Consider the following 14,705-nt stretch of genomic DNA (forward strand, 5'->3'; position numbering starts at 1 on the left):
AAAGTGCCTAAAAACAGTTAAGAAAAAGGCAATATTTGAGTCTATTACTTACCCATTTTGTTTGTTCTTTTACTTTTTTCTACCTCTAAGTTATTATTCATTTTCAAATTCTCATTCTTTAATGACCTCTTTCCTTTTCCCTTCAAATATGTTCAGGTATATCTTATGACAGCACTTTTCAAATGACACTATTGCCCTCATGAAATACTACACTATTACTCTTTTCTCTTTGTTATTAAATTTGTTTTAGGAAAAGTAATCAAGACTCAGCCTGTATATCCTCAACAGCAATTTTGCTTCCATTCCTAGCTTTCTGTTGGAACTTCTCAACTCACAGTCTAGTGACCTGTTATCCATGAATCAAATGTCTTTTACTAATTATCTTTTTTGACCACAGTTTAACTTTCAACACCTATTGCCACCTCCTTCTTAGTACTTTCTTCTTTGGTTCCCTTAACAACAAACTCAGCAAATACTTTCTTCCTATTCTCATGAATATCCCTTCTTTCTCCTGCTCTCTTAGTATGAACATGATCCTTGAGTTTAGCCTTCAGTACTCCAAAAGTCTTCAGTGCCATTATCCAGATCTAGATTCTAAACGATCTCCCTTTAATGTCTAGTCCTATTTAATCTGGATAAAATCCCTATAAAACATTATTAGACTTTACCTGTTTTGGCAACCTATTCCGTCCAGAGTCCCAATAGAAATGCCTTTTTTTTCTATAGTGCTTAACTACCTCTTTTTTTTTGTCTTCTGAAGTTCTCTTTTTCTTTGTTCTGAATTTTGATACCTTCAACCACACTAAATCTTTAAGACAGCAAGTTTAAAAATTGAATTAGTGCTTATTTTATTTTTATTGAACTAAGGAAGTAATATAGAAAGAGGTCTTATTAAAGAACACTAGAATCACAAAGTATCCCATAACACATGGATAACTGAAGTTGCATCACACATGCATGCTTTAATTTGGGCATCAGACTCCTTTTATACAACCGTACTTGGCATCTGAGAAATTAATAATCATTGAATCTACAGTTTGATTTATTTTTAGCAATGAAAATTTCAGAAACACATGAATTGGTTTTTCCCCAAAAGCCCAAATACTACAAAGTCAGTTTTATAGATTGGAGCAGATGGCAATTAAAAATGAGGATAAGTTAAATTATTATTAAAGCTAAGTAGTTACATTTTTAAGTGTGTTGGAATTAGATGACAGTTTAGAAATATTTTTTCTTCCAATTTACTCAAAATAACTTTTAAAATAATATACATTTAAACTGAAATAAGCATATATACCTTAATCCTACCTAATGTTAAAGTTTGAAACTAAGATTAGAGAAAAATAGTTTTCTAGTTTTGAGTCATTATTTCCCAGTTCTCTTGGCTAATCCTGACTAATTGCTGGGCAAATCAAATGAAATGAATTTATATTGAAACAGTGGGGAAGGCACAGGCCTTCCTTATATGTATGTATGTTTATGTGTACATATAATCCATTGTTATTGTCATTACTATTTTCAATATTTATATTTATATTTGCTTGTGCATGTAGTTATGTATATAATGAGATCCATTATAATGATCATTAACTGTTATCAATATAACTCAATCATGGATACTTATGAGAATCAAGTTTACAGTATCACTTCACCCATTGAAAAAGACTGCAAAAATAACTACCCAAATGAAAGCATTTGGTCATATGTGTGTTTTTAAATCCCAGACTTTATATATGTGTATACATACTTGTATGTGCATATCTATATCTAAATACACACATATATACCTAATTTTAAGACTTAAAGTGCTTGATTCATGAGAATCCAGTGCTTTCATAGTCCATATTCCTACTTAGTTAGAGTTTTGCTACATTTTTTTTTTTACAAAAAATATTTTTCTCCTCATTTCTGCTAGTCAGTTTTGGGTCCATGGTTACAGTTTACTACCACCAGGTCACATCAGCTTCTTGCTTTCTCCCAATTCCTCGCCAGGTGAATTTTCCAATCCTGACTTTTCCAAATGAGAAACAGGGCAAAGAGTGACAGGGAGTTGGCTCTTGGCCTAAGTGGATTAACTACTTTGATGAGAGAGCAAAGTCAAGATAGGTCTGCTTATTAGGGTGATTATATAGGGAATATTTTAAATGGGCATTTTATAGTTGGCATTTTAATGTGTGCCATTAACTGCTGCTGCCCAGCGTTTTGCCTTTTTACTAGATTTTCTGCTTACTCCCTAAAGAGATATCCTCATGAAGGGCACAATTTCAGCCACTGAATGATGAAATGGCTCCATAGAATCCTTATATATGAACTCTTTATTAAGGAGAAAAGTAGCTAATGCTCACCTTTAATTCTAGGGGAGAAGCCTACAGGTATCCCAAGGAGAAAGGTCCTAATAGATATTAGAGTCTATTTTATGGCTTTTTCTAGCTCTGATATGTGGAAGCTCTATATTCCCATTGGGACCAGGGCAGCACACTCCCAAAATACTATTAAACAACCATAGCTACTCTTCACTATAATTTGGCTGTTTTTCCAGTGGTGACAACCACCAAATTCATATGCGTTAACATTTATATGGTCTTTAATTCTTTACAAAATGTTTTTTTCAAAAACCTGTGCCCTTCTCAAAGTCATATTGCCTTTTGGTAGTGTATATCCCACTTTGTAATAGTGTCCTGAATAAAGATGACTTTGTGATACAATGGATGGAGGAACTTCATTCAAATATAATCTCTGCCACTTATTGCTAGGACCTTGGAAAATTAGTTAACTACTCTAGGTCTCAATGTCTCCATTTTAAACTTAATGTTTTAGACTAGATGGTCTCTAAGGTTCCTTCTAGTTCTTGCTTCTAGTTCCTACAATATTGACTTATTTTTTTTCCAATGAAATAACAGCAAAGATTTATGATAGGAGAGAAGTAGCAGGAGGAGAAATTTTAATTCATAGTATTATAATAACAATTTTAAAAACTTCTCAAGGAATGCTATCCACATTGAAAGAAAGAACTGTGGGATCAGAAAAGCAGAAGGAAAATTTATGATTTGTCACTTGTTTATATTTTGATCATAAAAGATTACTCTAGTACAAAAATTAATAATATGGAAATATCAAGTGATAACACATGTATAGTACGGTGGAATTACTTGTTGGCTCCTTAAGTGGGTTGTGAAGAGGAAAGGAAGAGAAAATAAAGCATTTAACAGTGGAAAAAATATTTTAAAATAAATTTTAAAAAAATCTCTCAAGTTTAGTCAGCCCATTTAGGTTTAAATCAATCAAATCTGGTTTCAGATACATAGCAGCTAAATAACCCTGAGCAAGACATTTAATATAGTATCTTTCTTAGTTTTCTCAACACTACAATGGGAATAATGATAGTTAATAGTCTATATATCTTAAGAGTCAATAGAAGTGCTACCTCTTACTAGATTAATATGGGGAAAATCTAAAAGAAAGTTTTTGTTTTGTTTTGTTTTAAATGTATTTGCAGATTGTGAACTCATGAAAGTGAAATGGCAAAAGGGATAAAGTAAACCACTGTCAACTTAGAAAGGTAGGAGATGGTGAAGGTTATATGTTAGAAGAAGATAGAGATAGGAAAAAAAAAAATATATATATAGTCAAAAATGAGAGGAAAAGGTAGGAAAAAAGAAGAGAAAAGGCTGGAGGGTATAAGATAGCACAGTGCAAAGGCTAAGAACAGCAAAATCTGTGCTCTAGGGCAAAGGGAGATTAGAAGGGGAAGACAGGATTTCCCTAGTCCCAGAGCCAGGTACAACAAAAAAGTGTGAGAGGTAGTCATGAATATAAATGCATTTGACTGGAAGCCAGAGGATGGACTTGAGGCCCAAACAGAAGTGGACATTCAAGACTAATTGGATGCAATGAGAAGTTATGCCTAGAAGGGACTCTGATATTTTTATATCTCAGCTGCCTCCTAAATCAACCATGAATGTTTTTAAGCAGATAAAGTAACATGAAACTGTGGCATGAGATGTTTCAATTGTACCTTATTTCCTAAACTCTCTCCCAGTATGGTACATTTTAGTTGTGTTCCGAACTGTTTATGCATTCTATATTTTGAATGTATAATTAGGAAGAAATAAAATAATAACAGCTGACATGTTTCAGGGTTTGCAAAGGTCTTCTGTTGCACATATTATCTTTTTTATACCTTGCAAATTATCTTATAAAATTATATAGGCATTGAAATTTTCATTTTACAATGGATAAAACTGAGGTTCAGAGAGGTTAATTGATTTGCTCATTGTCACAGGCAGTTTTGGAGGTGAGCTTTGAAACTACCAAATGGAAAAGAAAATAAATATGGGGAAGAAAATTACTACCCAGGATGAGGAATTTTATCAAAGAAATTCAAAATCCCTTTTTTGACCTTTGAGAAATAACAGTTCTAATGCTTTCTAGTTGGTTCAAGATGTTTAAGAATTCATAATAGATCGTTTTTAATGGTTTGTTAGGTCATTATTGGGAAGTGTTAAATCTGCTCCTTTCTGGCATTGATTTTCCCCTCTTTTTTAACTTCCAGCCTGGCTGGAGCTAGGAATATAGAACAAGTAGAGTAGAACGAGAACCACTACTTTTCTCTTCTCTAATACAACATGTACTATGGCTCTAGAAAAACTTCAAAAGAGGTGAAAACACAGATAGTAATACTAGGTGTGCTCTCCACCAAGAAAAACTACTTTTGAGTGATAGTAATAAAAATGTACTTCACCACAAACACCTGAAAAAAAAAGGGGTCCATGTTGATTGGGATAATGGATAAAGAAATATGGTAAATTCGGAGAAATATGGGGAAATTTAGGAACTGAGGCAATATGAAGTAAGGTGAACTAGGAAAATTAGATATTCAACAACTACCATGAAGTAAATGAAAAAGCTAAAATAAATCAGAATGACCAGTCTTGACCCTAAAGTAGAAGTAAGAAAATATATTGCTCTTCTTTTGTTGGAGAGATAAAGGATTATGGTAAAAATCTTTGCATATAGTCATACATTATTTCTGTGAGGGTTGATTTATATTTTTGTTTTTTTCTTCATTTCCAGGTTTATGTAAAGGACACACATCTGAGTAAGGCTTCAATGTTAAAATAAGAGGCATCAATAAAAGTTTAAAAAAATTAAGAAAAAAACTACTTGGGATAATTTAAGGGATAGGAAGATTAGAAATCCTTAGACTGAGGCATGGGTAACCCCATTTATCATTTCCTCTGAACTATTCCTACTCTATACGATTTTAAATTTAGGCCTTGGGTACATAGGCACAAAAATAATACATATTCATGGAGATCTTATTTGGCGAGTCAAAACCCTGAAGTCTGACAGAGAGGCTCTTGCTGACACAACGTAGCAAGTGCTTTGCGTCTTGTTGAATTAAAGACTAGATTTGTTTCTTGGCCAACATCATGTCATGTTGAGTTATGCAAATTCCATCACAGAAGTACAAACACAATGCAGCAGGACCATTCCCTGGCATGGATGTCTTGCCTGGTTTACCCCTGAAACCAATCTGATGCTTTGCTACAGATTGTTTTTCCCTGGAGGCTTAACTGTAATGATAGCTGAATTTATAACTCTTTTTAAAATGTATCTTAGGACCCTCCTATTTTAATTTCCAATAGAGAGATATAGATTTTTAAAACTCACAATGAATATAAAGGAATTTTAAAAGAGTTTGAAAATTCTTTAAACTATTTAGGTTCATGGGAAAAAAATGATTAAGAATATTGACTACAGGAAGAGAATAACTAAGCAAAAAGTCTTGTATCACTCTCCGAATGGCCAGATAGTGAAGGGCTATTAATGACTCTAATGTCCTTATGAAACAATAGAGACAAAAAGTAGATGGGACAACAGAAAGAATTATAAGTATTTTGCTTAAGAAAGCACACCACAGCAGTATGCCTTCCTCATTAAGTTGACTTTTTTCTCCCCCATATTATAGATACTGATTTGTGTATTTTGTCTCTCTCATGAAAAAGTAAATTCTTTGAAGGAATGGATGATTTTTTTCTTTGTATCTTTAAAACTCAGCAGTGTGCCTGTTATAAAGTAAGCATTAGTAAATGTTTATTTTTTAATTTGTATCTTTTCCCCCCTCTTAAAAATTTTACGTCAGTACAATTTTTAATAATCATTTTCTGATGTTTTGTAATCCATGTTCTGTCCTTCTTTCCATGCCTCCTCCTTCCCCAATATGGCTACACAATATGATATAGTTTACACACGTGTTTTCATACAATGCATATTTCCATGCTTATTATGTTGTGAAAGAAGACACATATCTTACAACCAGAGAAAAATTCATGGAAGAAATAAAGTAATGAATGGTATACTTCAATCTGCATTCGGACTCTATGGCGCTGAAAGCCTTTTTTCATCATGAGTCCTTTGAGTTGTCCTAGATCCTTGCTGATAAAAGTCACATCATTCACAATTGATCATCATACATTATTACTGTTACTGTGTATAATGCACTCCCTGTCCTGCTCACTTCACTTTACATCACTTCATATAAGTCTTTCCATTTTTTTTCTGATCCTCTTCTTTGTCATTTCTTATAGCACAAGAATATTCCATTACGATCACGTATCACAGCTTGTCCAGCCCTTCCCAAACTGATGGGCATCCCCTCAATTTCCAGTTCTTTTGCCACCACAAAAATAGCTGCTATAAATATTTTTATACCAGTAGGTCCTTTCCCCTTATTTTTAATCTCTTTGGGATACAGACTTAGTAGTGATATTTCTGAGTCAAATGATATGTACAGTTTTATGATTAGTAAATGATTATTAATTGATTAATTCTCAACTTCAATTTTGATGGTTAATAAATATTAACTTAATGAAAAGTACTCTAAAAGTGAAATGCTTGGAATTATGCATTGCACTGAATGAGGTTTATTTTGTAATTTTCTTTGTTTCATGACCTGCCATGGCCAAAGAATTTATCACAACTTGGCCAGCCTACTAGTGAGAAGTTAATCCTTATATAGCTGGCCTTCGTTCTTGGCATTCAGAAATTAGACATAGTCAGTTGTAGGGATTTCATTCAAAGCTTTTCCAGCATGATAGAACCTGCCAGAAACCTCTATTACTTTTCTAGCATAGCCTTTGAGAACCTGAAGTCACCTCCTTGCCACAAGAAAGTTTGGGAGTAAAACCTGTGGAGGGTTCTTTAATGTACCTCCTGTCTACTGGTAATGTCTTGATCATGACACGAATGATGCTCTTTGATTTTCTTAATGAATGTTAATTCATTCTGACCAGAAATAAAGCTGAAATTAATGAATCCTTTTAAGTGTATGAATCAGGTATTGACTATCTACAGCTTCTATACCAAAGGCAGCATGATCACTTGCTCTAAGTCAACCAGAGCTTGTATAGCCTGAAGGGCAGAGAAGATAAATTATCTTGGTTTTAAACCTAAATTTATTTTTTATAGACTCTTAAAGCAATTTGGGTAACTTAAACCATCTTTCTGCTTGCTTTTTTGTTTTGTTTTGTTTTTTTTTAAATCCTCACCTTTCATCTCAGAATCAATACTGTATATTGATTCCAAGGCAGAAGAGAGGTAAGGGCTAGGAAATAAGGAGTTAAATGGCTGCTCAGAGTCACACGGCTATGAAGTATCTGAGGCCAGATTTGAATCCAGGACTTGTCATCTCCAGACCTATTTCTTTATCCACTGAGCCACATAGCTGCTCCTCCTTTCTACGTGTTTTTGACTGTCCCAAAGACAAAACAGATCAGTGGGGTGCTTTCCTGAGGGGTTATATATACATATACATTTATACAGGGTCATAACATCTATATATCTTGACATTCTCAGCCTTGCATGGAATATGAAATGATTCCAATTAACTGGGATACCAAGGCAGGAGATCAGATCAAAATTGGTCACTAGTGCCACTGCATTCTTATATCCTATTTTGATGGTCAAAATTTATCATTACCAGTAGAAGTGGTAGGTGATGAAGACATACCCAATTCTCATAAATATAATGGCAGCACTTCAGCTATGAAACTGTATGTTCCAGCTCCCTTATTTCCAATGTTACCAGCAGCTCTAATTATACTTCTGATTTTGTTGAGTGGTGTTTATTTTGTTTCTTTTTACAGTCTTGTCTTCAGTGTTCTTGCTATTGATTCCTATACACAACTTCCTGGATGGGGATAATTTCTACTGTATTACATTTGGAAAAAATAATTTTTTTTGCTCCATTGATAATCTCAGATAATGACAAGACTATGATCTCTGGAGTCAGCAGTCCTAGATTCATTCATTATCTCAGATGTTTACTTTCTGTGTGACCTTGAGGAAGTCATTTAATCACTTAGTCTTTATTTCCTCACTTGTAAAAGGAGAAAGTTCGACTAGATAGTCACCAGGATCCCTCCTAGCTCTAGATCTATGATCCTGTCTAGGGTGATATTCAGTTACCAATATAGGTACCAAAATTCTAGGAAAAAAAAAACATGTAGAGTAAAGCAACGTTTGTCTTTGACACGAAATCTATGCAACACGAAATTTATGCAAAACTCTTCTACCTCCTAATCAGAGGTACTAAATCATCTTACGCTGCTCAGACACTTACTACACCCCTCTCTCCACATGTGATATTCCCCAAGTTCCTCAGAATCCCAATTTATTTCCACTTCTCACTCTCTCTACTTTTAACCCTTATATAAAAACTCCCATTCTTTTCTTTCAATGAGTTGGTTTTAGCTAGGAGGAAAATTCATACCTGGGTATCAATGTGAGAAAGGCTATTTCAGAGGTATAGCCATTTTTTAACCCAAATAAATCTGCCATTGGTCCCAATGAGTCTTGGTGAACTTTTTTGAATAGGGTTATTGCCAAAGGTGGCAAGTCAGAAAAACAGAGATCAGCACCTTGACAGTCTATTCCCGAAAATATGCCAACCATGGAATTTATATGATCACAAACTCAAATCTTATTCTTTGAATTATATCTCTCTGGGTGGCCTATAGTATATGAGAGCAATATTCTTGAAAGCTCTTTCTCTGATCTGGTAATATTCTAAAGGAGGTTTGGAGTAATGACAACATATCAACATTATAATGTAATCTTCTCCAAGTATAGGTGGTGAAGTTTATGGTTCTGCTCATAATCACAATTGTGATTAAATAGGCCATCACCATAGAAATGGAAGCCTGGTTATGCCTTCCATCCTCCTTTGAGATACAATTGTTATTACTCTACTCATTTATCTCTCTTATTTAGAGGTCCTGAGCTCTTCTGGGACATTTTTACATCTCCTTCCCAATGCATTTTATGCCAATTGCAAAACAGCTTTCAAGGAAAAAAAAATAACACTTGTCTTTTCAATAAACATTTGGTGGGTGATTTCTGCATAATGATACTTTCAATTAAATTATGACTTACTTAAATTCACTGACTAGTCAGTTACCAAGAAAATATTGTTTGCTCACATGTTTCAGAAATATCTAGGTGGTACCAAGGATAGGGAGATGGATCTCTAGTCGGCAATACCTGATTTCAAATCTGGCCTCAGACACTTTTGAGCTGTATGACCCTGGGCAAATCAATCATTTCTTTATCTGTGAAATGGGGACAATAATAGTACTTATTCCTAGGATTCTTCTGCTGTAAGGAAAAAAATCAGCCACACAAGATAATATTTGTAAAGTACTTTGCAAACCTTAGAATGCTCAATAAATTCTAGCTAGCTATCAAACAGTAGTGATGGTGATAGTATTAGTAGTAGCAGTAATAGTAGTTGTAGTGGTGGTGATAGTAGTAGTAATATATCACTGTAAAAAACAAATGGTATAATATCAACCTTACAAATTCTTCTGCTTCCTATTGTTACATGGCTTGTTTAATACAATGGTTGGGGCAGCTTAAGAAAGTTGTAATAAATGTCTTAAGTGCAGGTGTAAAATCAAAGATTTACAATTCGAACCAATGTCAAGTGAAGTTAAGTGGAGAAGTAGGTTAAAACATTCTCTTTCCCCTTCTGAAATCATTGGCTCAGATCCACAGTGAAATCATTTAGTTTGCCATTTTCCCATGTGAATAATAGTTCAAATCTGGCCCATTTAATTTTATAAAAATCCCATGCAACATTTGAGCTCCAATGAAACCTTCCATTAAAATACATACTCTCATTACTATACTTTTAAACTTTTTAAAGGCAGTACTCAAATATATTGGCTAAATTGAAGGCCTTAGAAAAAAGTAGGAGTGACTTTTAATCAGGTCATTGTAAATCATTGACTTGCATTAAAACAGCTGAAATGGAGACAACAATAAAAAACTACTAAATAATTACATTAAAGTCTTATTTTGCTTTCAGGTGATTGTTTTGAGGTCAGTATTTATAATCACACTTATATTTGTTTTTTTAATTTAATATGCAATTTATTTTAAAAAATATAATACCATTATGTTGTGAAGGGTATACACTTCAATAATTATGTATGTATTTAGAACCTGTGGAACCCACTTCCTTTTATATACTAAGAAAGAGTGCTTACTCTCACAGGAGAATTGAACTAACTAAACTTTTGTACATTAATAATTTTTTTATTAAAAAATTTTCAAAAAAAGATTGAGCTCCTCTATCACAAATCAAATCATAATTATCTATTTACTAGGAACAGTAAGGGATAAGGACACCTGGGTATCTACTCTCCATCCACACCTTCTATCTACACATCCCCATGCCAAACACTAGGAAAAACTACCCCATACTATTTATTGATCTAGATCACCACCTTGTTCCCTAATTGTTTTTCTTCCTAATTTCTGATAGTTAAAATTATATCTCCTCCTTATGGACAAATCTTTGCAATCTCTACTAAGATATAACTGGTTAAACAGTAAGATGCTTAGCCTGATATTATAGACAGACCAGGGCTTGCCAAAGTTATTTGGACATTTTTTTACTGTACCTGAAATCCAGTGTTTAGCATCTCTGGCTGGATATCTTAACTAAAGTATCGTGAGTAACTGTAATCTTGTAAGATTCTGGCTCCTTTTTGTTTTATTCCCTCTGAGGAAAATTAATGTTGAATTGTATTAATTACTAGTAGTATTTCTATGCAAAAATCATTCAATTTCCCAGCCCCCTAGGTCTCCAAGTTTTGAAGGTCAGGCTGAAGCAATCCATTCTAAAGCTAAAGTAATTCATTCCCAGACCTCAAGACATATAACTGGATTGGATCCTTTTGTCTTTTGTTAGAGGCTGGGTGGAAACCAGATCCTTATTTTTCTGTCAACAAGAACATTCTCCCTAAGCTATTTGAAAGCAAGGCTAGTCAGCCAAGGTGAAGCCACTGTGAACTTTCACCCACTTGAAAGGGTTGCCCTTTCCCCTATGATGAAGAAATGGGGAAAAGTGGGGGTTGAGATACCTAAGTTCACCTCCTCTTTGGAAATATCCACCTTCTAGGATTGTCAGAGGATGTCCAAAATATGAACTGTGTAATAATAGAACCACCAACCAATGTTTGATAGAGGAGAGAGTCTATATGGTGAGACTCTCTTCTAGCTCTCCCCTCCCACTGAATATACACTGAGAGACTTCGAGGGGGTGTCACCCCGAAACTGGGTGACCTGGATGGTTGTGTTGTCCCACAGGAGTTGGGGGTGAGGCTTCCCTATAAGATGAGGTATGTGGTACCCCAATCTGATTCTGAATGAGGGCAGGGTTCACACAAACCTCCTCCAAAGTCATTCAACTTTGCAGCAGGTGGTCTGGCTTCAAGACAGAGGCAGCCATACCAAGCTGTGGTTCCCCTCTCCCTTGTTGTCTCTCAGGCACTCTGGAATGCTATCTGACTAAAGAATGGCTTTTATTATTCACAATTCAGGGATTAGGGAAAGGGGTGAAGGGTGGAGGGATTTAGGGGTGCCCTCTTCTCTATTTCTATGGGGTCCATCACTTGGGAGGGAACCTTTGGGGTTCCCATTCCCAAGCTTCTTCCCTTGCCCCTTCTCCTTCTGTTTCTATTCCTATTTCTATTTCTATCTTTTCCTATAATTGTAAGTTTTGACTGAAACCGGGTCTCTCAGCAAGGTTAGATTATGGGAGAAGGATATTAAGAGATCACTCCCAAAATGGAGTACAAAAACTTAGCTGACTCTATGATTGAAGTCTTGCTGGGTGAGATGAAATGGAATCTTTGTCCAGGGAATCAGGGTTTCAATGTCCAACGAAAGATCCCCAGGAAGCTCTCAGGACTGGATCTGAGCTGGGGTGTCCTCCTCCTCTCTCCCAGTCCTCCGCTGGAAGCCCTCTCCTCTTTCCTCCTCTGGAGAATTTCACAGAATTCTCTCTGGTCTGAACTGCCAGTAACTGTTGCCAACTGTCAGCAACTCCTTCTTTTGCTCCCTTTGTCTCATCCCCCCTGCACAAATCCCATCCTTACAACTGTCAGGACATTTAGAAAAAGGACACAACTTCCTGCAGAGACAGGGTCAGTGATTACTGAGCCTCTTTTCTGTGTAATAGGCAAAATCAAAAGGACTCATCCTTTATTAATAGATTGTATGTCCCTATTAATAAATGATATTATTCTTGAGGAAATTGCCTCATATTATTTATTTGTTAAAATTTGAGCACTATACATCCTCCAATTCATAATGTGTATATAATGATAGAAAGTTAATGAGGTATTGAGAAGATTTGATGTTGGACTTGATACAAACTAATGGCCAGACTATTTGCCTAGACTTTATTCTTCTCTTGTCCATGCCCTCTTACATGACCACTTAAGATATTTTAGCTTCTGTCCAAAGTTCCATATTTGGGTAATTCTACCTAATAACTATCTTTCCAGGGTTGGGAAAATAGAAAATATGATATAATGGAAAGAAAACTTTATTTGAAATCAGAAACCTGGGTTTAAATTCTGCACCAAACACTTTTTGAATATGTAACTCTGGGATGGTTCCTTAGAGTGCTATAACTCTTCAAGATTCAGATGACTTCCTAAGACTTACCTCCTTAATTATAGTTATGAGAACTGTGTTGGTAGATATGACTAAGTAGAGAGAATTTCCACAATAAATGAAAACACTGATCTGTACCAAGCAGACATATTGACTTGATTAATATGTCTCTAACTATATTACATGTGAGTAGATATATTGAGAGAGATAATAATCTCTATAGAGCTCTATATATGGATATATATATATTATTGTAGCTAAATCTCTAGATATATCAACTCAATCTTTGTATTTCTCTATATCTGTATGTTTATATCTTCTTCCATCGTTTTCCTGCCTCTCCTTCCTTCCCTTCTTCCCTCCTCTTCTTCCTCCTCTTCCTCCTCTCTCTCTCTGTCTCTCTCTCTCTTTCTCTGTCTCTCTCTCTCTTTCTCTCTCTCTATCTCTCTCTGTCTCTCTCTGTCTCTCTCTGTCTCTCTGTCTCTGTCTCTCTCTCTCTCTCTCTCTCTCTCTCTCTCTCTCTCATAAGAGTGAGTTCTTGAACTGAACCCTCAAGAAAAGTAGGGATTCAGAGAAACAAAGATGAGTTGGAATTCCTTTCAGGAATGAGGTACAACCTGTGAAAAGACATGGAGGTGGAAGATAGATTGCCCTATATGAAGAATAGTAAAAAGGATAATTTGGTTACATCACAGTTTATATGGAGGGGAAAAATATACAATAACATTAATGAGGTAGGTTGAGTCCACACATTATGAAGGACTATCAACAACAAACATATTGTATTTTATATTGGAGGTGATAGGGAATCACTGATATTTCCTGAATAGTGGATTAACAGAATTAATTTTGTACTTTAGGAAATCAGTTTGGTAGTTGTGAGAAAGCTGGATTTGGGTGGGGAGAGATTTGAAGCAGGTAGATCGATTAACTAGTTATTGCAATTGTTGAGGCAAGAGGTAATGATGTTCTGAACCCAGAAGGTGGCTATGTGATAGAAAGAAGAGAATTGATATAAAAAAAATGTTGCCAAAGGAGAAATAACAAGATATGGCAACTGAATATCCGTGGAGGAAGGTGGTATCTTTAGAAGATGTTTTAGCATATCCCATGTCATTTCTTACTCAGATCATTAAAGTTACATATATAATCACTTTAGAAAACTAGAATGGTTAAAAGAACAAAATGTTTTCCTACCCTTGAAAACCACAACATTTGTAATCAGGTGGTTAGGCTTGCCTCAGGTTAAAGACCCATTTAGCAGCAAGACCCAAATATCTTCTGGAATTGACAGGATACTTTCTTATACAAGCTGATGTTTCAGGGCTTGATCATATGAATCTTTGGGTAACTATGGGAGATCCAAGTAGATACATATGAGCCAGTTGTTTAGTTATAACCATATCCTTGTTCTTATTCCAGACACTTGCTCAAATAATTCTTAGCAATAGTTATGAAAAGTCATGTCTGCTACATTATTTCAGTATTCTAGAAAAAAGACAAGTCCAGAATCTGAAGTCACTAGAGTTAATATTACTAGAATATTGGCCTGAACAGGGGAATGTTGAGATATGAAAGAGCCAGGAAATGTTAAAATGTATTTTGTGCATTTTAGATCTCCCATTTGCTTATATCATGCTTTTTGGTTATATTTTTAAATAAAGATAATCTGTAAAAAATATTTTTCTGCCTATCTTCAAATCTGCATAGTAACTGGTTCAGTCTCTGATGTTTAC

This window comes from Gracilinanus agilis, chromosome 6 (genome assembly GCF_016433145.1).
Source record: "Gracilinanus agilis isolate LMUSP501 chromosome 6, AgileGrace, whole genome shotgun sequence".
NCBI lineage: Eukaryota > Metazoa > Chordata > Mammalia > Didelphimorphia > Didelphidae > Gracilinanus > Gracilinanus agilis.